Source organism: Bombus huntii, chromosome 1 (genome assembly GCF_024542735.1).
Source record: "Bombus huntii isolate Logan2020A chromosome 1, iyBomHunt1.1, whole genome shotgun sequence".
Classification (NCBI taxonomy): Eukaryota; Metazoa; Arthropoda; class Insecta; order Hymenoptera; family Apidae; genus Bombus; species Bombus huntii.
The window spans coordinates 5,633,534-5,659,678 of record NC_066238.1 but is presented as its reverse complement, the minus strand read 5'-3'; the positions used below and the strand labels follow the sequence as shown (position 1 = coordinate 5,659,678).

General features: G+C 32.8%; 1 non-coding gene across 1 annotated transcript; it reads right to left on the bottom strand.

Moving 5' to 3' along the window:
• Positions 1–8,279: 8,279 nt before the first annotated feature.
• Positions 8,280–8,361, bottom strand: Trnas-cga (transfer RNA serine (anticodon CGA)). Its single transcript has one exon. It is a non-coding gene; the product is annotated as a tRNA-Ser (tRNA).
• Positions 8,362–26,145: the final 17,784 nt, after the last annotated feature.

Genomic DNA, 26,145 nt, shown 5'->3' with positions numbered 1-26,145 from the left:
CTATTACTCTCCTCCAAACTCTAGCAATTGCAATCATTCAGAAACTGTAAAATATGATTTGTTGAACTTTCCGCCTCGCATGATGGATGTACTTGTCATTAGTCAATTTTTACGCCCACGGAATTGATTGTTTCCTACGAACAATACATTTATTTAACAATTTTTATTGTTCTTATGAAACTAAACGATTTGCAAACATTTTATAAGTCACTAACATTATTAAAAATGTCAAAGATATAATTTTCTTGATATTCTAAAATGATGTTTGCTACGAACTATTATTCACCGGTAAACTATGATTATTAATTGATCTGCTTATTTTGGAACTTTAGAAATAGATTATGCTCGCGTATCTCGTTACCTGGTACTTTCTCACATATATACTCGTACATCGATACAAAACTATGCCATAATTAAATCATGAAAGCGAAATTTGAGATTTCCCATAATAAGCTAAGACAAATGTTGCCAACACAGAATTTTCTTCAAACCAGAAATTAAAGTACACAATCTACACGATCCCTTTTATTTCAAGTATCCATATGTTGAATATCTTACAACAACCTAATTATTGGACTACGATTTTTATGTATTTAAATACTTGAAGATCTAGAAACGCGTAGAATGCATATCTGCAGTTTCAGATCTCAAGTATTTAAGACAGTGTATCGTACTCGTTATACTGTAACATTTAGAATAATCTATCGTTCTATATGTATAATATTTATAATACTATGTCAAAGATAATTCCTTACTTTTCATAAATATCGACAAGCTAATCGCCAGTTTCTTAGAATATCCAAGATAGAGACAACTTACTGTAATATTGCAAAGAAATAAATCTCCATTTTAAATTTTATTTCTCTAATTGCGTTCGTACAGACGCATTTATTTCCATAAATATCCGCGACCCTACATTCAAAGAAACATCAACCGAACTATCTATACTTTATGACTCTCCACTGAATGATCAATCAACGATCACCAACGGAAGTCTAGATCTGCCAACCAACCAAATTCCAAGATGCTTCAGGTGATCGCGTGGAGAGACTATTGACCCAGAAAGTAGTGAGATGATTCAGCAGGGGTATGAATACAGCCGGATGATAATAATCGCAAACCGCGACACGGCTCGGTGAAAGCGCATCAGAGCGTGGTCGTGTTCCACCAAGGATATGATCGAAACGGGACGCGAAGGAATCAAACGAAACGAAGAAACGTACGACTTCTCTAGCACTCGGGTTTCCACGCGGCAGAGATGCACACGCGTGAACTCTCGGTCTCTTGCTCATAGCCTACATACGAGGCGACGTTAATGGACGAACACGTGACACAAGGCCGTACGATCACCTTGGTGCCCCACACACCTCTCGAGACGCCTCGTCGTCCTTTTTCCGACCAACGGAATAGCGGAACTCGCCATTTTACAGTTAACCAGCAACCGACGAGCACACCGACCGATACCGAGTCCATCAACGGCTCTCTTCAGACTAAGTCGTGTACTCGACCTTCGACCGATCGACGATATCGATCCATACGATGTCGATTGGTTGTATTATAAATATTCGTGTATGGGAGACGACAGACTATCACGGCTCGTGGTTGTTGATATGTTATGTAACTATCGTTGACTGTCACGTTGGTCATTGAGAATTCACGCTACTAATGTCTTTAGAACATCAAAACTATTAAATCGAATAAAGTAACGATTTTCAGATTTTTCTCCTTTTTTATGGTTACTGAAAACATATAGGTATTTTTGTGAAAATTGATATAGATTTCTATTTAGGTCGATTTTTATTTGTTCGTACTTTTGTTCCTGGCAGTCGACGTGTTAATGACAGAGAGTGCCAATTGGCGAACTAATTATAATTTACGCTACTATCTACTGGTATAAGAACACGTTATATTTACTGGAAAATTCTAACTTTCGCTGTATTTTACACTGGAACTTTATTTATCTGATCTTCATTTAATCCGATAAAATGTTAATTAATATGCGATCCAGTGAATCTTTCTTGGTTAAACCTGGTAATTTGAATGTGATTACCTATTATGCGAGCGTGGAAAATAATAGGCAGAGAGGGAAATTAATGAATTCCTATTATATGATCCACAGTTATATCGTTTATCCTTTAAACGAGCAGTGATCGCTTTAAAGCGATAGCACAGTTATCATTTTTAACAGATAACACGAATCTCTCTTTAATTTCTGTTTATGCAGTTGCGTTCATAAAAATATTAATTTGTAATAATAACGCGCAGTCTAGTAGAAATCAGAAAAGGATCAAGAGAACTCAGAACTTGAAAATACCTGTCCATTGTAATCGTGTCGTGAACGATACCGACGAAGAGTAGGTGCGAACTCATTGGACAACAAACTTTCGAAGATAGTCAGAGGTCCTTAAAAAACGAATCAAAACACTCATTAAAGATAGTCAGAAATTCTTATAAAGCGGATATAACTATAAAGAAGCATATGTATGAGAAGCGTGGAATCGTGACTAGTTCGTAGAACTTCCTGTTCTTGAACGATAAGGTCGAGGTCGACGGACAACGAGCTCCGTGAACAAAATTGCTGGCTGAATTTTAGGCAGTTTGTAGCTCGTTAACCTCTTTAGAGATCGCCACGATGAATTGTATGGAGATTTGGCGTGAGGTTTTATTCTAATCTCACGATGGTTCTAGACATTTGGGATGGAGATTGATGGTGCCAAAGACATTGTGGTTTTCGGAATCCTGGCAATTTAGCAAGTTGTACGTCTTGGCTTCTTTCTCATGGCGTTAAAATTGTTTTGTTGCGTTTAATGGGTTTAATGCGTTTAAATTTCTGCTGTTGCGTTATAACGTAATTGAAATAGTAAACGATGTGGACGGAAAAAGTGAAGAATTTCGATAAAGATAAGAAAAAAGAAAAGACACATTTCTGTCGATTTTGTCGTTGTTCATCGGACGAACGCCATAGATTTTCAGAATGTGTCATGTTTACAGATTTAAAAGAAGAATATATAATAAAAAATGTATCAGGTTGGTTAAACTGATTTATTTGAAAATTATACTTTCATCTTTTTATGATCTTGAGATAGCCTTAATAGTTGAAATAAATTATTCTAACGTTTATAACTTTCATTGCCATATTCTGTGTGGAATTTACATCCTTTCTCGCAAAGAAAGTCGGAAATTTATGTTTTTAGTATTTACATCGTCCTCGCCATTCCAACTCTTGAATTATCATTTTTTATTAGTTTATATTTACGTAATATCGTGATGAAAATTTATCATTAAGAAGAATCTGTTGCAAAATTATTTTATAAAATCTGAAATTGTAAATTATATTGCGTAGTATTTAAATATATATTACGTAATACATATATACGTAATTAACAACTTTGCATAGTGCGTATGTACATTATAATTTATAATTACGTGTGTATAATGTACAGTGTGCGAATTGTAATTAATGTGCATTATAAGTATTACCGAAAAAGTATGTCGTACGCGTATCTATTTATCTACGCTACTGATAGAGAGTTTGAAAGGCGCATAATCCTTAATGAATATGCAATGTGATAAACGTATGCTAAGAATCTTTGGTAATAACATTAAATGATAATTCATAAATTGCTTTACATGATATGCAATTAGAAGGTTACGAAGTACCATGCAATAAGATACAATTTGCCACCTCCTGTGCTTATGATTGTGTTACATACATGCGTATGTATGTCTGTTTGGAATTTGTAAAAGAAAGTAGATGTAGCAAGGAAGCCTTCGAATTAATGGTAGATGGAATATTCAGAGCATAATCTAAATAACGGAGAAAAAAATGAGCATAATAAAAATTACCATATATGCTGTGTACAATAAGACTTGATTAGCTAGAAGAATCTATACAATTTTATAACAAAAAATGCACAAAGAGCGATCTTTGAGAGCTAAGATACTCGTTATAAAACTTTGTCCACGGTGTTACAGATGATCAATAAAAAGTATTGAATCTATATTTGGTAACATACGAATTTTTAATAAAAAACATTAACAGTTTCGACACGCCCATGACCGGTCCTTTTCTCGACTTTCATATTCAAATAGGTTTTTAGCAATATAAACGTGAATCGACGCGTGAATCACACGCATAAACTTTTATTTGGATTTTTAAATCCGTCAATTTATGACCGTACATTGCTCAGACATATAAAGACATAAATTACATAACAATTTTACTGCAGTTCATAAAAAAAGAAAAACGCTATCAATAGAAAAATCAAGAGAAAAATAGGCATTATTATCACTATATCACAGCTTTGCTTCAAGACTGACGCAACTCGGAAACATCAATTTTGATGTGTTATATTATATGTATTTGATACATTACGGTAACTCATCTTAAGAATCCATCAAGGAGAATAACGCTCATAAAACGGTACGAGATATTATCCTTGTCGTTTCCATTTTATGACTCTAACGAACTCTGAAGAATCAATCACATTTACGTCTTTTCTAGCACTATACAATACACAGGTAATTAACCTCAAGCATTTAAAACCAGTAAAGAGTATTTACACTTTGCTCCATGAAACCGAGGAATGTGTAAATAAACTGATAAAGATAACCATCATTTTCCACGTCAAATGCCAAGGAATACTTTTCTTGACACTAAAAGCCTTGCTAAAATGCAAACGAATTTTTTCAAACTTTTCGCATTCTAATAATCGGTGAAAGATTTTAGATAAAAATATATCCTAATAACCCGAATATTATCTATTTTATTAATTTATCAACAAATTCATTCTTATTATACTATTATCGAATATTAAAATATTATTGATACACATACATAAATAAATGATGAAAGCTTGAAATGATGAAAGAATTAACAGAAATGTATTTTTTCCTTCTATTGGACATCTTCGCCTTTTGAGGCTATGTTATTTGTTACCTTGTTGTCAGCTCCTCTTTAAGAGATCGTACGAACTCCTACACTTTCCTTGAATCTATGACGTGGCCACTACCATATTCGCGTCTCATGAATTGATTCTCCGCCCAAGTGTTTGTAAAACACGCGAAACGTAGTTTTTTTAAAAAGCATAAATGAACAAAGATAGCCATCGTTTCTACGCGAAATGCCAACAGGTATTTCCTCGTAGGTAAAGAACCTCGCTTTGATAGCTCAGCAACGATTAACGTAGCAACGTTTAAACGTCGTTTCCGCGATAGCCGCGATTATGACATTTACGCGCCTACGATACACGTCGAAACCACGATCGCGGTTTGCCAATCGCGACGGCCGGCGAATTATCTAGGAATTCAGGTGAGTTCGCGGAAAGAAACGCAGCAAGAAGCGAATAATCAATGAATAAAGAAGATCCGGCCGGTAATTCGAGCGGGATTTTTCATCGTGCTCAATTATAGCGGACCGTTAAATGGCCGGTCGTCTGGCAAAAGCAAAACGTCGCGGCTAACTCTCGCAGCTTTAATAGTTCCAGTCGCATTCCGTATCCAACCACGTAATGAATGAAATTGCTTGTTGTTAATTGATCTACTTTTCCTAGCCGGGCCACCCTTTTCTGGTCAGAAGGAAACACGTTTTTTCGCCATGAGACCGATGATCGATTCACAGGCATTCATTTTGGTTAACATCGGTATGGTATAATAATATACCGACTAATAATGTTAGTGAACTGGCGCATTGCAAATCATTGGTTGTACACCTATTTCTTTTTTTTTATGGTTTCGCAATAATCAGCTGACTTGTAATTTGTAACATTTACTTGTAGAACTTTATTTGTTTCATCATCGAACTTGCTGCTCTTATACAAGTTACTGAATTGACAAGCAGGTTATACGTAGATTTCTCTTTTAAACCTTTAAGATGTTACGTTGAATAGAATAATTAGGTTGTTTGTACGTTTGTAGTTTGTAAAATTTGTTTGCAAACTTTTTGACTGATTCATTGCCTACGTTGCTGTTCTTATGCAAGAAAATTAGTAGTAATTTACGACTCGTGACTTCTACAATTTTATCAATAACATTAACTTAAATAATCGTGCGGGATTGAATTTCTATGTAACTTGTGACTGTTATGGGAGATGATCGCTGTTCTTATTTGGCAAACGATGGAAATGATGAAGTAATTAGAAGAGACAAGATCCTGTAATTTTGAATATATATTGCTTGCTTTGGAATTTAAATAATATTCTCAGGTATATGTATATTAGGTATTGATTTTTCGTTAAAATTTTTTATTTTTTACTCAAAAAATATATAATAGGAATATTTATGTATCTGACTGTTTATCAAGTCAATGATAGTCGTCTATTTCAAAGAATATGTTGATAATAAATTGTGTTTATAAAGACAAACAAAGTTAATAAAAAATAATGTTTATTCGTATCCTATGTATTTTATACCTTCTTTCTGTTTTCTTTTCCACTGTATACATATATATCTGTACCACTTAATTTATAATTGTTACTTTAAAAACAATATTCAACTTTCAATTTGTCATTTAAAATACCTACTTACCAATTTTTACATTACTCTAGTAGTCTGATCAAATATTATGTAGATAATTCTAAAATTAATTTCTTTCAGAACTTATTATTATTTCCTTCACTTTGAAATCAAAACCATTCAACTAATTTATCAGGAAGAAAAATAAATATTTTATGAAGATTCTCTTCAATATTATTGAACACGCTAGGGATTAATAGTGGTTCGATGAGTGGGTATTTAAGCGGGTCGGAATGTAGGAAGCTGTTTAAATACGTCGACGATTGCAAAACAAATTAGAGAGAAAGTGATGAAACAAATTGCCAGTCCGGCATTTCCTTCTTCTATTGTAGAAATAACTACATTCCGTGGGCCGACTTTTCGCGTTCTTTGTTGAATTACCAATTTTTAATTGTTAAGCATATTAAGCATAATTTTACAACACACGTGTGTGTGACGTAAAATATGTGCCGGATTGAGAACATGCTTACAAAAGAACGATATACATGAATGTTCTTATGATTTCTTTGATACTTGTAACGATGCAATTTAATTGGAATTTGCCTACGCTTTCCATTAATTATGTGGAAGAATTACGAAGGATATAATATGGATCCAAATGATGATTAATATATGTACTTTTTAATTAGAATTCTTAATTAATTCCTTAATTAGAATTAGAATAATTGCATTTATTGTTATTGATTTATGTAGATATTAACGATTTTAATAAATTGAATAAAAATTTAAATTGAATAAAAATGCGCTAATAAATTTCATCTTTTTTAACGAAGTCTATGAGAATTTTTTCTTTGGAACACTTTTATACGATCGATTTTTATTGACTATAATAAACATTTTTACTACTTTATAATGTACACGGATGTAGTCGTAAAATTAAAGGTGCAGTAGAAATACAGTCTTATTAAATCAGAATTATAATTGAAATAAGAAAAGCTATACTAATTTTTTATTTTAAACCAACAACACTCGTATAATTTGTTGTAATAACTTTGAAGCACATTGTTAGACAACTAGCATAGATCACGTTGCTTTAAAATTAATATTTGTACTCATTAAAATCCATGCAATAATTAATCAAATATAATAAAATGAAATTATAAAATGCTTAACAGTAATAAATATATACTTTGAACGTCTACGCAATCTCATACCTTTACGAACAAAAGTAAAGAAACACGACCTAGATAAAAATTTACTTCATCCTCTAAATATCATAACCTCGATACTCTACATTTTATACTATATATACGTTTAAAAATCATGCACATTTTGTACATTTTCGCGTCTTGAAATTTCCCAGAACTACATAAGCATCCAGTCTACTAATAACTAATTCCTCAAACAACCTACCACTCATTCCTCCATAAAATAGCGTTACCATAATTACCACCATTAAAAACCGACTATATAATTAAATCCAAACGCGCACCACCATAATCACACGTAATTTAACATAATGTTACTATTGATGCTTACGAACAATTCGACGCAGTTTCAAGCGTCGGACTTGTTCCTTCACGGTGTTTTTACTACTTTCACTAATTCCGCCGCTTCTGCCTTTACTTTCGAGTGGATAGAACGAACGTGCTCGAATCGTAAAAGTACATACGCGTGACGAAGAAGTTAATGGTGAAAGACGATCGGTCGTCGAGTTCTAGTGAAACCCGGTCGTTTTACAGAGGGAAGGCTGATTATACCCGAAGAAGGAATCGATTGGAGGGGTTCGAGTTAAATGGGGTGTGTGAGGGTGGAAAAAAAATATTCGCAGCTGGTAGGATTCGAACCTACGCTCCCAGAGGGAATCTGATTTCGAGTCAGACGCCTTAACCACTCGGCCACGGCTGCTCACCCCTTGTACATTCGTTGCGCACAGAGGGTAAATTGGGGCAAACCACCCCTAATCACAACTTCATATATCAATTTTCTTATTTATTGATTTAAACATCGAACGATTTTATATATTTTTCATGATGCAAAGTAGCGTTAAAAATTTGTAGACCCCCAGTTTGTTAATTCTTCATGGAAATTTAATTTTTTTTTCAATTGTTTTTAACATTGTTTCAATGTTGAAGCACGTTATGTGGTTGATCATGTAGAAATCGTTAACTAAAAATTTAATAATTTACGATCTTCGGTACATTTTTGATGCGAATAAAAATTGCCTAAGATTCGTTAAGTTTTCCTTTGAATTTTATACCTCAAGTGATTATTTCGTATATGTACGTCAGAAATAGAGTCGATTCGTAGCCAAAATTGCGGATATAATCGTATTCTGATAATTGTTACGTCTCTCAATTTTTGAGATTTTACTGTGTTAAACCTAGATATATCGCATCAGGCTAATCGACTTATTCAAACTTATCTTCTTCCATTCAATAGCAAATTCAAATTTACATAGAATACTATAGTGGTTATGGCGTATATACACATATAGTAAACGAAAATTCATGCCAGTAGGAAGTACATTTTCAGTGATAAATCGTAATAGTCAAGGAGTTATTAGAATGTTCATATATACGTTCCTATTCTTCTCGCAAGTAATTTTGTAGTTTTTGCGCTCTAATAGAACGTGCTGGATGGTAGTTGGAACATAAGATGACTCACTGATTAGGCTTCGTGTTTATCTGATAAGTATGAGTAGATTAGATCTGTATGACCTACCTCAATTCTGCTGATTGAAGCTTGTATTAAACGGTTAATTGGGACAGGAAATTTTTGTCATCGAGCGATTTGTTTCTTGAATTCTTTAGTAGAATAAATTTTTGATTAATATATGCCTGTGCTTTTGAGATTTTAGAGAAAAGACGTAGGAATTTTATTAAAATTATTTTTGTAAAATATAGTCAGTGATATGAAATAATATAGAAGCTATATCATTGAATTACATTTAAAGTATATTAGTAATAAAGCTGTACAGCATTAATGTATAATAAAGTTCGTAAAAAGTTAGGTATAGTTTATTCAATATAGTATACAATTAGTTTTCTATTTGCTAATTGCTTCTCAACCTTAACACATTTTTCGAATTGTATATGTATGTATCTACATTCCTTACACGCTCAGAATATATCGAATACAATTGTATATTCTCGATGATGTATTATAAAATAGCATTGAAAATTTATATGTTTTTAATTTGTTTAGTTTTTTAAGGAAATTTACTGGTAGTTAATAATAAAACCATCGTGCGATTATTATTAAACAATTTGTTTTTCCTTAAGTAAATATTTATAAATTACAGTAAATAAAAATTATAAACAATAAATTCTCAATCGCTGTTTTAAAAATATTTTCTTTCTATCACACTTGTTGATATTTTTAAGACACATAAAAAAACAACGGGTCTCCAGCAACAGATTTAAAATCAAAACCATCAAACTTGAAAATCGAAAGTAACCTTGAAAAAAACTGTTTATTGGGAAAAAAACTGGTATCAGAAATTTCGTTCCAAGGTAAACGAAGGAACAGGATTAAGGATATCTAGTTATATTCGCCCAGATCTCTTTAATAAATCATAATAAATTTGGAAATTATTCAACATTTCCTAGTAAACTTATTTACATAGCAATCGCACGATAACAAAAAAGCTCACAAGTTGCAAAAACAGAATGAATAAAGATAGCCCGTTAAATTAACGAAGGATAGTGTCTAAAAGGAAAGAACATTTAATAATTTGAGTTCTATGTAACTTTTAACATAATGAATCGAATTGTTAAGCTACCGAATCGAATTTATTGGTAACGAATGATTATAAATTAATATCTAACAGCTGATTTTTAAAAGAAATATATTTATCGCTGCAAAAATTAAAAAGTTCTCATGATTATAATTTTAAAAGTCACTTCTTCCATAATTCTTGATCTATTCACTGTGAAAAATGAAATTTTTTAAATAAGTTGGAGTAAAAACGTTTCAGATAATATGCAAGATCTGTATTAGAAGTTTTAATAAATGTAAAAATCTGCACGTAATTTCAAAGGAAATGACATTAAACGTAAAACGTTAAAAGTTAACGACTAAAGGATTATTGAATTATTTGAGTACACACAGTAAAAAAATGTTTGTTCTCTCTAAAATTCTATAAAAATTTAAGGGATTTCTTTGCGAATAAATATTTTTAATGCTATCTAATTTGGGAGAAGATATTTGAGGAACAAAGATATCATTTTTTTCTGCAACTTATTATGTATACGTATGTGTATATAATTTCCAATTTGTAGAAGAACCATATTTTTAATAAAAATTTATAACAAACATTTACATTTCCAATATTTTTAGATATACATCTGTATTTAAAATTCTTATGTTTACAAATTCAAAATTTTTTAACGATGACTTTTAATGATAATTAATGATAATATTAATCTTATGATAATATTCATCGAGGAATGAGTTGCTGAATTTTTAAAATAAATTATTGTGAATGATCACTATGGAATGCTGAGATTGAATTACTCGAGATGCCGGATGGTGCTATGGACCATCGAAACATGATTCATACTAACTGTACGCTGGAGAAGCTTATAAATCGCAAGGAATCTCGCAATTCTACGCTCGTTACAATCATTGGGAAAAATAAGATCGTGAGAAACGCGAGGGAGAGAAGAATGAAAATTCATAGGCAGAGCATGTAATATGATCTGTTTATAAAAAATTATGAAAATGGCGAGAAACTTACCGTTTCCCAAAAATGTGTAACAATACACCTTGGATGAAACACAAAAAGATTTAACAAAAGAATTAACAAAAAATTCCTTTTGTGTAGTTTTACAAATGAAAACTTTCGAAATAAGAAGTATCTTGATGTATAATAAATTAAAAAGTTGCTAAAGATTCATTCATTGTGGAGTGTGAGTAGGAAGTTTGATACACGGTTTAAATTTCTACGGCTTAAATTGAACCTTTTTATAGGAAAAAAGACATTAACGAACGTAACGAACTTTTAATCTTCCTTCTTACTTCATTTGTTACTAAAATTAACTTTTCATAATCTTGTGTTGAAACTTCCAACTACGATGGCACTGTATCGGACGTCTTTGATCGCGCAAAACTCAACTTCCAAAATTCTCGAGCTCCTATTCCAATCATCAACGACGTTTCGCCATACAATGGTTACGTATAAACATATACGTACTATTTCTTTATAACATTCTAAATTGCTTTGTATTATTATTTAAGGAAATAAACAGTAAAACCTTTTCACGAATCTCTTCTGTATAAAATAAAAAATAAAATTGAATGTGCCCTTACGTCTGAAAAGAGTCTGATCCTACATTGTCGATAGTTGTCCGAAGAAAAATTCACGAAGCTCGGTTGTATTTAGGCGTGCTACGCGAAAACCTAACTCAACTCTAAAATACAGTTAAAATCGACAAACTTAACAAAGCGTTGCATACCGTAATTAAAATCTACACAATTATATCGTTGAATTTACCGTGGCTACAAAAAGTACATATTTGCACACGTCCTTATCTTCCAATCAAGCGTTTCTTTACAACATTTCATCTTCGTAGTATCAAACTTTTGCACTCATATAAAAGCTCGATTAAAATGATACGAGATTTAATATATCGGAGTCAACAAACTAACATGCCACGATATTTTCTGTAGCCACTGCATGCGCCGTAAAATCTATTCGTGTGCAACATTCATGGATCGTCCAGGAATGATTTACGCCTATCCCGTGTGTTTGCATAGTATTCGCGAGTCACCGTAATTCACCATGAAGATCGATTCTTCGTTCACGTACAAACGACCGATATTTTTCACTCTATAACGAAATGCTCGCGTGGAAGGACACCGGATATTAAACAGGATATTAATCGAAGCTACCAAGAGAGAAAATGAAAAAGAAACAGTTGATGTAACGCATTAGAAGCATTAGGATAGAAAAACAGAACAGAGAAACATAGTGGACTTTCTCGTGGTGTCGTTTATGCATTTATTCTCTGTAGAATCCGGACGTGTAAGATGTGGTCAGCAACCAGTCACAATCAGCGATCTCTCAAGCAGTGAAGTCCGTTTGCGGCTGTTCCAGATTGCGTCCTTGCCGCGCGGAGTGCAACGGCATGCGTGTCGGTACGTAACGGGTGTTCCGATCTCGCGATGTGCCGTTTTTTCGCCATTTGAATAGTGCAAGGCAATTTCGTTGTGTTAGTTGACGCTTTCATTGCCGTACAGTGGAACTGTATTCGTTCGAACTGTAATTATTGGAACGAAATTATAGCTAGTGTCTAATTAAATGCACTCTTGCCGGTTGAATCTATTTGTTCGAATGTATAAATTATCTGTCTAAACAATCACGTTCGAAAGCCACGTTGATCAACACAAATAGAAAAATACGGCAAAGCGATGATGTTATAAACATTGTTTTTTAAAGCTACTTTAGAATTTACCACTATTTATTTCGAACGTTTCCTTGCTACGTCGATGAATTTGTACGAGTTGCGTCATTTGCTGTTTGAGAATTGAACGTTAATCGGGTGATGCAAATAGTGATGCAACGACGTTACCAATTAATTAATTAACAAGAAGCGGAGTTGGTCAGTTTGGTTTCTCGGAGTCTCGTATATCACGCATTAATGGAATAATGTACTAAAAAAAAAGAAAAAAATACAAATTCAAACGTAATCAATGTCAGATATTTAGTTAATTGAGAATATGTCCGTAGTCCACAATTAAGTTACTAGATAAGTTATAAGATTAGATATCAAAATCTTCAAACGTACAAGATTCAAATCTTTAGACATTAAAGATTAGAACCTTTAACGTTATTAACATTTCTTTAAATGCTTCGGTTAAACTTCCCAAATTTTAACTAAAATCTGATTTAATTAAAATTAAAATTCTATTAAAGAAAGTCATCATATATTATGGTATACCAGTATATCAGAACCTGGCTAAATCCAAGACATTGTTTCTAAACGATATTGTATTCAGTAGCCATTCTCCACATCTGTAACCCTATATGCAAATGTACACTTCACTTACGAAATCTGTATGAATAAATATATCCGAGCTTCTGGCGGCGTGAAATTGGAACCGAAATTGTAATGCACTTTGATCAAACCTTTCGATTCACTAACAGACAAAAAAAAAACATTCTGACACACTTCTCTCACGAACAGGCAACGGTATACTTTCAAGCCAGATGAAAAGAATCCGAACGACGAAAACAACGCGTTCCATCCAATTAAAGGAATATCAATGATCTTTATACATTTACTGTTACTTCCTCCCCGCTCCTTAAACGAACGAGCTTCTCCAGCTTGCGAATTGTGAAAGTGCACCTTCGAGAAAAACAAAGAGATCGATTCTCGTTCACCCTTGTTGGAATCTTAACGAGCTCTTAAGACTCTGAAGGACTTGAAATGACGAACAACGTGTATAATTGCCAAAAAAACGCAAGAAAACAATTTTTTAAATAGAAGGGGATATAAATTTTATACAGAGCACAGTTTGTATTATAAAAAGCTTATAATTATAAGATTAAGAAAGATTATAAGCGTTAAAATAATTGAAGGATTCGTAATAAAAATGAGACTTGTTAAATTATTTGATCTTTTAAATAATTATTACGTATTTTAAAAATTATTATCCGAGTATTATTTTTCGATTGTTTATTGTATATGTGATAATTTATTTTCTTACTAATAAGAATATTATTAATATATTATCGATATACGGTGGGGACAAAAGTATTCGTACACTCTCTAAAACAAAATAACTTTTTTAAAATTGCACCAATTTTTTTTTTTTTTTTTTTTGAGACGTTATAAGCATTAGTTTACTAGACGGTAGTAAACAATATTTTGAAAAAATTGCAATTAGTCGGAATTGCTAAGAAATGGCAAATGGTCACGTTTTACAACTCTTTCATTTGAACCCGAACATGTGTAAGGAACATTTGAACAATACGTTTTATAAATTTATGTCAGTTACATACACACTGTGAATCGAATCGTTTCATCGTATTGAATATATTTATTTCTTGCATTTACATGCATTATTATTTTAATTTCTCCTTAGGATGTCACATGATCTCACACATCTTCTTTGGATCAGTGACAATAATACCACGCTTGGATCTTTGAATTAATTTTTATCATTTATTAATGTCTAGGTGTTCGCAGAACATATGAGAGGAAGTTTTTCTAAAATGTTTCTGTTTCTAAGAAGTCTCATCTGGTTTTCACAACGTTTTCCTTACTATTAAAGGAACATGATATATTGCGTTAATTCCTATAAAATGTACATAGAATAAATATTTTCTAATCATATTGAAGTGGAATAAAGTTTGTTGAATTAAATACAATTGGAAATTAGAATACAAAGTTTAATAAAAATTCATTCTCTGAATTTTATTTTCATAAAGTTTTCTTGTTTATTCTGTGTGTTATAACAGTTAGCAAGAAGTTACTTGTTAATTACAAAGACTCAGTTATATCAGTGAATATAAATATGCAATCAAGAAGAAGGAGAACAAGAAAAGTTTTTGATACTTAAGTAGATTTATTTGGATACAGCCACCATAATGACTGCAGAGCTGTCAAAGAGATAATATTTCGCAAAAGCAACTCAACTGAAAACTTATCTCTCTTATTATGTCACGATCAATAACATCTCAACAGAAGTTTTCTTTTTTTATGGTAGTACCTATATGTCGGTTTATCAAGGTATACTTGTACGATATTACTGCGTGTTATTAATCGTTCGTTGGTCCACACATGAATACATTTGTCACATTTGCACGCATAAATGTCATACAGTGAAATCTTGATTATTAGAACATTAATTATCGCTCAATGAAAAATTATGGGCGACACGTTGTAAGTAAAATTGCGAAAGGATAATAAAATAAATCATTATATCTTTATTTAAAAGTTCCCGTTTGATAATAATATCTACGAAATAATTTAAAAGGAATTATGTCTCGTATAAAAAAATGTTCGCATATGAGAAATTCGATTATTCGAATAACGCGTGCCGCGAATATTTTTCATTTCAATAATTGGTAACAATCGAAAAACGAAGAATTTAACAAATATCGAATATAATAATAGCAATTAATGTTCCTGCAGAAAGTCGATCAAAAATCCCTGTCCTTGGCTCCACATTGCTAAAAATAAAGATTATCAGAACAATTACAGTGAAACAACCATAATTACAGTGTTTGCCTCTCGTAAATTGAAAGGCCATTACTGTTTGGTAGAAATAGCCGGTGTAAAGGCAAACAGCTAACAGGGGAAGAAGCAAAAAGAAAAAAGAAGTGCAACGAGTCGTGGCCGGCGTTTCTTATCTCGCCATTTGCCGTGAAACGTAACGCGAACCTTTGACATTCACTTTCTAACGGAACTAATGTGCGCGTTGATATTGTGAAAAATCGATGCTTGAAAATATGCGAACCGAGTCGCCAATGGTTAAGCAAAACGGAAAAAATGATTGGGAAAGGTAGAACGGGGTGGAAAGGCTAGTGGTAGTTCATGATAAGAAAGGGTTCGATAACTCTATATATATACAGTGGCTATAAAAAATATTTGCACAGCAGATTCTACGTTTCAATTTCACAGTAGCAAATTTTTGTACCCGTACAAAAGCGCTACTAATAGAAATACTTTTTATAATCACTATAAGTTTACAAATAACAAGCTATTTGTAAGATCTTTTTTATACATAGTTCTATATCTGGAAATTTTATAGTGACTTGTATGAATATTCTTATGTATATCTATCTTTACTTTTTTTTATATATTCTAAATATATATAAAACATTATTATTCTCTTCTCCTCATAGAAAAATTTTTCTTTTTACAAAGCATATTTTTTGGGGGGTTCTTATGAATAAGACATGGCGTACTTAAATTTTGATCGCTTTTACCAAGAACAAATATATATTTCGTTCAGTTAATTATACAGTAATTTAATAAAGTATGGCGTTATATACAACATTAAGTATAGAAGAATTACTACAAAAAAAGCTAAGATATAAAAATAACTCTAGAATTGACACATAATGATAATCCATTTATTTTCGATTTAAAAAAGGAAAAGAGGAAGAGTATTCAATATAATAATTTTTGCATAATTTTAAATACTCTTTTCCGTTTCTTGGAAATGAACTGTTTTTCTATTTATTACAATATTTGTAATACGTGTATTAAAACAGGACGAATTTATGTTACAGTACAATATAATATTTTTACGTGCAGTAGTACATCGTGCACGAAGAAGAATAAAAAAAAAAAGGCAATTTCGGAATGAGATACAAAAGCGTATCAGGCGCGTAAAAAGTTATTTCGTGTCCATAAACACCAGTTAGCTTCACGCATGAATGTAAAGTGAACGTGCTCAAGCAGTAAACCGCGGCTCACCCGTTAGATTCGCATTCTTACCGAGTACGCGAGTCCTAGTTTTCTGACTCTCACCCACAACAGCGTCGAGAGCAGATTCCAGAACAGAATATATACTGTATCCTGTCTATCCTATCCTATGCTATCCCTATCCATCTGTCTGCGATCGTTCAAAGCCGAGCTGGAACGTATGTACGTATCACGTGTACGAATGGCGTCTTTCGAAAGTATCCTGAACGATTGCTAACTTCTTCATAGATACCGTAGATATACAGTACTCGCAAGTATCAGTCTATTTCAGACAGAGATCTCTACAATATCCTTTTTATTACTTATCTTTTTTTATTTGTTTCTCCAATATGATTGGAGAATAATTATTGTGTAACATAAGTTTGTTTCATTTTCAGATATCACTAATTTATGTAAGATACTTGATAAAGTAATAAGACTTTATTTCTTTCTTTTATACATATACTTATTGTAAAATGAATTTTAAGACCTTTATGATGAAGAAATTGTATGTTTACCTTGTTCTTAAAAATTTATTAGTAGAAGAAGAGATTATGAGAAACAGATATATATTGTCCTAGCTTTTCTGTTTTATTATATGTCTTATTCCTTTCTGCCTTGTATAATCAATTTCTTTAACCATATTAAACGATCTATGATGATTCTTACTAGCAGGGCCAAGTAGCTTTCAAGAGCAAAATATATCTGAATTTTCTTCTTGTAGGTTAAAAATTAATTTCCATTCTTGTTTACTTCTGGATAAAATGAAATAAGGAATCGTTTTTTACAACATTTACCTTTAATTTTGACGTAGATGATGATTGAAATGGTGATTTGATGAAGGATTTTAATCAAAGTGTTTGGAACTTCAAAATATTGAAGCGTTAAACATTTTGAAGACGATTAATATGTATAGAATTCTTAATATTAATAAACATTTTCATGATTTATGGAACAAGTATCTGGATTCATTATCATGTCATTATCTTCTCTACTATAGTTTGCTTTTTATCTCATAAATATTATATTCATAAAAAATGTTAAATGAAGAAGACAAGATAATACGCTTTGTTTATTCCATCACACAAAATTTGTATCTACAAAATAATTATTGCGAAACCAGCAAATATCTATAATTTAAAAAATTACGGACTCGAAAAAGTTAGTTTCATTATCTGTTGAATATTGCTTCGGTTGTAAAAATTAACATGCCTATAAAACTTCAATAAAAAAAGGTACATGTTTGTAAAAGACGTAACGAAAAAGAAAAAATAAAGGACATTCGCCTAGACGCCAAAAACATAAAGTCTGTCGTTAAACCTGTGCTCTAAGAGATGCAATAAAACCTCATGCGATAATCGAATAATCGAGGTCATATTTTATGTTTAAAAACGAGTACAATATTTACACGCAGATAAATGTTACATGACAATCAAAAGCATTAAGATAATAATATGAAATTAATAATATCAGAATGATTGAAATCCGATTGTTAACATTTTATCAGTGTAGAAAAGATGACAAAAAGTGTATCAGACGAGTTAAACTGTTTCTACATTATACGTTCGTCCTTTTCAACCTCACTCTAATTAGAACTTACAATTCCAACTTTAGCTTAGCTTAATCTTAATGGCTAAAATAAATTGTTCAGCATTTGTATCTTTTTTCACCGTACTCCATATGGAATTTACGCTTTATTTGGACTTCACATACTAGAATTTACTTTAACCGGTAGAAGAATCGTTTTTCACTTTCTTGACACTTCAACCGTTTAGCATTACAACATTTCAATTATGATGCGTAATCTATAACAAAATTACATCGTTGGGAAATATTTAAAGAGCTGCTATAAAATTGTATTACAAAATTAGCAGCTGTAAATATTGTTATGTAATGTGAACACGTATAGTTTGTAAGTGTATTACATATAACATATACAAGATGTGCGCGCTATTAATTCTCAGCGTTTTTCTCGTAAAAGATAAGTACGAGGAAAAAATGAAACAGGAGAAAGATGAATAGTTCGAAATGAACTATGCACATATTCGCGTTAATATCTTTTCGTAAGTGCAAAACCTATGGGCATTTTGCAATCGCAGGAATTTTCTTAAATGGAAACCTTTCTTCTTTCGCATACATTCAATCCTCTCGTCATTCCACGAAAAGAAAAGTATTACAGTAATACAGTCGAAAACTGATTAGTCTAAAAGATGTTTCAACTTTAATTAAGATATGGAAAGCAAAAAAAGACGAAGCGCAGTACTCTTGTATTTATGTCTTCGTTGCTTTACATTGCTTTACAGACAAATTCTGGATAAAAAAGAAAAATTAAAGATAAAATATCCTTTAAACTAATCAGTTCTCGACTATACTACCTTAATACTTTTTTCGTAGAATGACGAAAGAATTCGATATATGCGAACAAAAAACGAAAGCTTCCATATAAAAAAATATTTTTCCGTTTGCAAAAGAAATATCATCGTAAATACGTCCACTTTTCGCCATTCATCTGTCATCTTCTTCATCTTTTCCTCGTACATATCGTTTGCGGAAAGAACGCTGGAAATTAATAGCATGATCGTATACACAAGATACACAATTTACAAGTGCATACAAATAACACATATCCACATAGAATTTGCATCCTTCTCCTTTGAAAACATCTGAAAACTTTGCCTACTTCCGTGATTTATCATATCAACGTCTCTATCACCAAGTCGACCACTCTTTCTCGAAGAAAATCGTCTCGATATAGCATATAATCGTTAGTTCGATCCGTTCGCGAACAAACGAAAGAAACAATCCCCATACTCTGGCCGTAGCGAGGCACAATGGTAGCAAACGTGTAATCGCGGTGTCGAGCACACGGCAATGGGGCAGAGGAGAGAACCACCGTTACTCACTCTTACTTCTGCCGGGAGAACGACGAACGGTTCTCCCGATCGGATCGTCGTAGCACACTTTCGCAACGCAGGATGCGCGCGAGAGACGCCAACGGGATCCGATTCAATTGAAATTCAATTACAAAACTATTTTCGAGCCTTGACTGGCCTGGATCCCCTGAAACCGGTGTGTCCTGTGTGCAGGGCCGAGAATCCTTGTCACTTCCCCCTCCACCCCTTCCTCGTAACCGCGAGAAAGGCATAGCTCCGAGGAGAAAGTATTCTTATTCCGCTCGTAGAATAGTCTGCCTCTGGTCTGCGCCTGACCGATCGTCCGATGCTTGTCGCAATTTCTATCCTAAACGGAGATACGCTGATCGAGCCGACCCGGGAATCCCGGTTTTCGAGAGTTCTCTGGCGCAAAGGATTTTTGTTGTATTCGGTTGTTCAGAAAATTCCTGACATTTCTGACAGATAATTACCATAATTACTGTAGCAGGTTGTTTGAAAAGCTCTTGGCATCTTTCGACGATCGCTACACGTATCTTGTCTTGTATTCGATGAAATCGAATTTATTTATTCTTAGGAATTATTCATTCCTACTGAAATATGAAAATGCTAAAATTAAATACCACTCCTGATTGAAATCTGTTTAATTATAGATGTTTCGTATCTCGGTAGAACAGCTACGTCTCGTGTACCAATGAAGAGCATAGGTGGTACACGTTAAATGTTAACTGAGGTTAACGTAGGCCCGTTATCATTTGTTTTCACTTTTGGAAAGCTTTTTTAATGATATTGAGCCTTTAAGGAGAAAATTGGCAATTTCTTCGACGTGTCATTTTTGTAGAAAACCAAAGGAATTATTAATGAAAGAAAAATTCCTCAAAAAATATGATATCAATCAGAAATGTCAAATAGCGTTAAATATTAGGTTGTCCGAAAAGTGTCTTTCTTTTACAGACACGTCTTTTACAACGATACATCTTTATGCAAACATGAAACCTAATCTGTCAAATGTTGTGATAAAACAAAATGGATCATACGTAATTCGACAAAATGATATAAGACAGAAAATGTTGTGCATCCATTATTTCCTTATAAAACTTGAAGACTAGAAATTTTATTGTAGCAGGTTGAGCATGACGTAAAAAATATTTTGTCGGAGACTGTATTATGTGTTAATTGGAAAGAAGAGGAGGTTAAAGAAAAAATAATATTATGACTAAAATGACTATCGTTTCTTAATACGATAAGAAAGTACGAATGTATTTCGTATTGAGAAATTCTTTGCCAAATTGAATAATCTAAAGTGGAAATTTTGCTTGCTTCTTAAAGATTCGCGGTGATAAAATTTACATTGCGTTTGTTATTGATAGAAATTATTTTGAAAAATATTCACCATTTCATCAATTATCACTTGTCAATTTCGTAATGGGTACTATAAAATATGCCACGTTCTTTGAATTCCACATACCTTGGGAATGTAGAGAGAAAAAAGATAGAATTCAGTTTATGTCTCAATTTCCTTATGTAAATTATTTTTCTTCCTTTTTTATGCAAAAAAATTCCATATGTAAAATAGAATTTCTTCGATCACGAAGTTACTCATAGTTTATCATACGAATTATAGCTCATCCTACTTTACAAGCAACGTAAATAACACGAATCAAGACATTTCTAAAAACCACCTACTCATCACTTTCTATTCGACACTAGTAAATTATCCCATACTTTACTTTCGATATATCATACGTTGCCACGAAACGCATGATATATCCATTAATATTACTATAACAAGAAATTTAATTTACCGTTTCCTTCGACAGTCAAATTCCAAATTTCGACCTGAACTTCGAATATCCTCATCGTTGCTATATATTTAAAGACGAAGAAAATACCACTTCTACAGCTGGAATTCAATAATCTTATTTAATACGATTCAGAATCGAAGGAAATGCTAATTTTAAAAGTGAAATTAAATATCTGAAAAACTGAAATAAATAGAATTAAATATCTTTCGTTAACAATATACGAAAACGATATCACATAGAATACGAAGAATTTTAAAGTTAAATTATAAACTATCGTTAAAGATATTCAAAAATAGAAAAATGAAATATCTTCGTCGGCGGTATTCGCGAACGAGGTAAAGGAACGATTCCATGAAATAGTTCGATTGGAAAGCACGTGATCGGTCGAATGCAAAAGATCGCCGTAGTCGGGCTTCATTGAATTTCATTGGTCGATCACATTCAATCTCCGTACATCAGTTTTCGATGAGGAACAACGGGATTCGTGGCATTCTAGGTGCGGTGCCCGTTGTATTCACCGGCCGTTTCTATTCGAAACTCGTGCCGATCGGCGCGGTTCTACACGTTCCTTACACCCGTGCAAGCCTTCTTGCAAGATGAATGCTCGAGTACTCTCTCGATTCTCGGTTTCGTGCTAGGAATAAAATCGATCTCCATAGGTGTATTAAGGTCTAAATGGGAAAAGAATCTTCGGCCTTCGGTCGTTAATTCTACCACCACTATAAATAAAGGGAATACGGTGTGAATAGATCAGACGTGATAATGATATTAAAAATGCCGACGGAATTGTATATAGGAAGAAGTTTCAGTTTCACAACTTGTCGATTTGGTGAGGATAAAGGCAATCGTTCCATTCTTCGGATAATTGTGGGAAAGATATACAATTTGAAAGGTTGATACGAATTTAATAAAAATTCATGTCATTTACCTTCATAATCGTTTTGTGAAAGTTTGTAACCGGATAGCGCGAATTTCCATTAATTCGATATTTATTCAACTATAGTAAGAGTTTAGCGAACCACTAAGTACTGAAGAATGAAATATTGAGTTTTAAGTAGTGAAAGAAATATTAGCAAAGAAACAATTCAATCTTAAAATTAAATAATCGTGATAACATTTTGTAGAAACGTTATATACATATATATGCATGTATTTGGCTTTAAAGTTAAATGCTCTCGATGCTTAGACGATATTTTGGAAAAGTTTGATATATATTTAGTTTTGTAATGAAATATTCGCAATAATTAGTGAAAATTTTGTAAAAACGTAAAATTAATCTTGTTCCCTTATGACGGTTGTAAATCGTATTTTTGAACTGAACATTTTATTATTAGGAATTATTAGGAATTATTAGAAATAGCGCAACAAAATGTCCGGTTAGTTTAGTAGATTTAAAGAATAAAATATAAGTAAAACGTCTAGTATACCTTTGTTCTCAGGAAATAAAAATTCATGGGCAATATATACGTATGGATAACAGAAAAAAATAATAAAAAATATTTTTCACAAAATTTTGTCATAAACAGATATAACACAACGTTTCTTTATTTATCTTTATGAAAGTGCCTTTTCATATATGTACACGTGTATTTTGAAATGAAGGCAAAAATGTAGAAAATAAGAAACATATATTTTAAAATACTTTGTTACTGCATAACAAAAGCTTCAGCTTTTCAATGAACAAAAACAATTTCCTTTAACGTTTTATATAGAGTCATTATTTAAGAATTCGATCTGTAATAGCGAATACTTTCTGTTCATCGTATAAAATTAATTCATAACATTAAAATGCATTTTTATGCAATAAAACGATTGTTTCATGCGTTACGTATAAAATAGCCAATATCTCTAAAAGTACAAAAAATTTTAAGTTCCTTGTTCCAAATTTACAACAATAAGAAAAGAAAATCGAACAGTCCATAAAACGACTAATTGATACCTGCTTACATTATCATAAAAATAAAATAATTCCAATCGAGTTAGCGATTTAAATATAGGAACAGCATAAAAAATATTTCAAAAAATTGATATCACGACAATTAATCGGAAAAAAGTTACATTTAGTGCATAATTAATGGGTACCAAAGAAGATAACAAGCCAATAATTCCTAAGATAACCATTTTCATCCGGACAACGATAGGCTATTAAAAATTAATTGACATCGGTAGCATTTCACTTTTATTTCTTTCGAGGCAAACGGCTAATCTTCCGTCATTTTTGTAATCAAAGTCGAACAAAATTTAGTCATCACGGATTCGAATTATTATACTTCGCCAATAAACACCATATAGGTACGTTTCAATCCACAAATTTCTGCACAATGATGATTTTTACCAGACTATTTATTAAATTAAATTTATAATAAAATTTACAATACATGATCATTAAAAGATAAAAAAAATATAGCATGCACGAGGAACTACAAATGTATAGAAGAACTAGATACTAACAATAAGCGAAGAAACATACTAACGTAAATACGTCCAAAATTTTACATTCTTGATTTATAATAAAAATTTTCGTAAATTGATTTTTTGTGACTTTTGCAACTCAAAATGATAATCTAATATTTTATTGTTATTTCATTTATTCCTATCTCAAACGTACGTGTTCCCATCTTAAACATTATTCTACATTTTTCACACAATTGTCTTTATTTCCTCTCTAGTTCTTCGACTGGATAAATTTTACATGAGCATTGCATCTGTAGAATTTGACGATCCACGGTGCGGCGATGATAAATTTTTATTGGTCAGTTGCTCGCCCGACCTGTCGACATTTATTACTGCTGCTATCTGGTACCGGTTCGTGGGCACGCGGATTGCAATGCGAACCAGTATCGAGAGATGAAAGGAAGGAACGGAAGGCTATGTTAACGCGTCGGGGGCGACAATAATAGAGTTCTGCGTTTCGATTTATTGTAGGCTGGCCGTTAGCGGCTTGTAATTTATTGAAGTGGAATATTGGAATTGTTCGAGTAGCCTTTGACGCCTCGACTGATCGATATTGCTTGCTTGCTTGCTTCGTATACAGCTTATTCGTTTCGGTTTATGTTAAGCAACTAAATGAATTTTATCGTTGTTGTTCTATTGTTTAGTCACGTCAACTATTAGGTTTGGGCTATTAGCGACTACTTTTCTTAAAACAACGTACACGTACGTTCTCGTTTTTCGCTAAGCTGTGGCAGTCTAAAGGCCGGTCTGCACAAGCAGAGATTTGTATGTAGACACGTATTCGCAGGCAATTTTATTTTCCGCGGGAAATCCGCGGACAAAGGAAAACGAAATTCAGGTCCAGAGACAATCCGCGAGTAAGAATCTAGTGCAGACAGTTGTCGACAGACATGCGTTCGCCGTCAATCTATATACATTGTCCGATGAAAAACCTCGTAAAATGCACGTTCACGGACAAGTATTTTGTCTTCCATTAGAATGGAAGACGAGAGACAACGTCTGCGAGCAAATGTAGGGAAAATGTGTTTTTTACTCCATTTAGGAAGCAACGATCCCGCTGTGCGATGGTGAGATTTATGACGAAGCATTCGCTATTGCAGCAAGGAAAGGCGAAAGTAGAAAATTTGAAAATACATGCTGTTTGTCGAAATCACTGCAGAGTCACGTACCATCCATTCCTGGATATGTCGTAAAGAATTGTTCGGAAAGCGAACTTCAGTTCAACTTCATTTTTTTTAAAGGAATTGCACAGTTTTTAATACACTACTCGATCTGTCATGGTGTTTCCTATAAAGATTTTAACCTATGTATTTATATCGAAAAAAATTGCTTGGAAGGGTTGAAAAGCTTAAATCAAATCATTAAATTCTGGGTTTCTATAAAATATTAATAACCAAACGCATGTGTAGTATTTTATGGGAGAAAACTTTTTCATACATAATATTCATTGTTTATATTAAATGATATCCGGCTGCAGATGTAAGTGCATGCATTTATTCTTTAAAAGTCAGGATTTACTGCGCTTCGTATTTGAGAGGAACTTCGACAATCCGCGTGTTCCATCTCCAACATATCTTCAACTCATCGACATCGAAATATACCCGAGTAGCCGGCACGCTGCTAGTGAACAAACGACATTGCCTGCGATCTACATACATCTTTTGGCGAGTGTAGGCGGGCAATGTACATGGACAATGTCTGTCAATGTAAACGCGCCTTAGATCTGCTAGCAAGGTATCGTTTGTGACAGTCATTGTAGTACAGTCGAAATCTATTTATTGAAATGAATCGTTAGTTAATGCCCGATTGACCGAACTTTTACCGGTTGAATTTTCTTATCTGAACGTGAGCTCGTATTATACGGTTCGACAAATAATAGCGCGGAAAATTTGTGAGTTCCGATAAGTGGAATTCTAATACGCTTAATAATAAATAGTTGCGTCTAATGTTTATTAAAACATTCATGTACATTCACAATACAGTCACGTACACGTAGGGTGAGCGATAACGAGTGTGCGAAGGTTAGATCTAGGGGGAATCGGCTTATGTGCGCTGTATTCACGTCATTCGGAGTATAATGCGCTCCTAATTGTCTTCATATCTCTCGTAGCAGGGGAGATG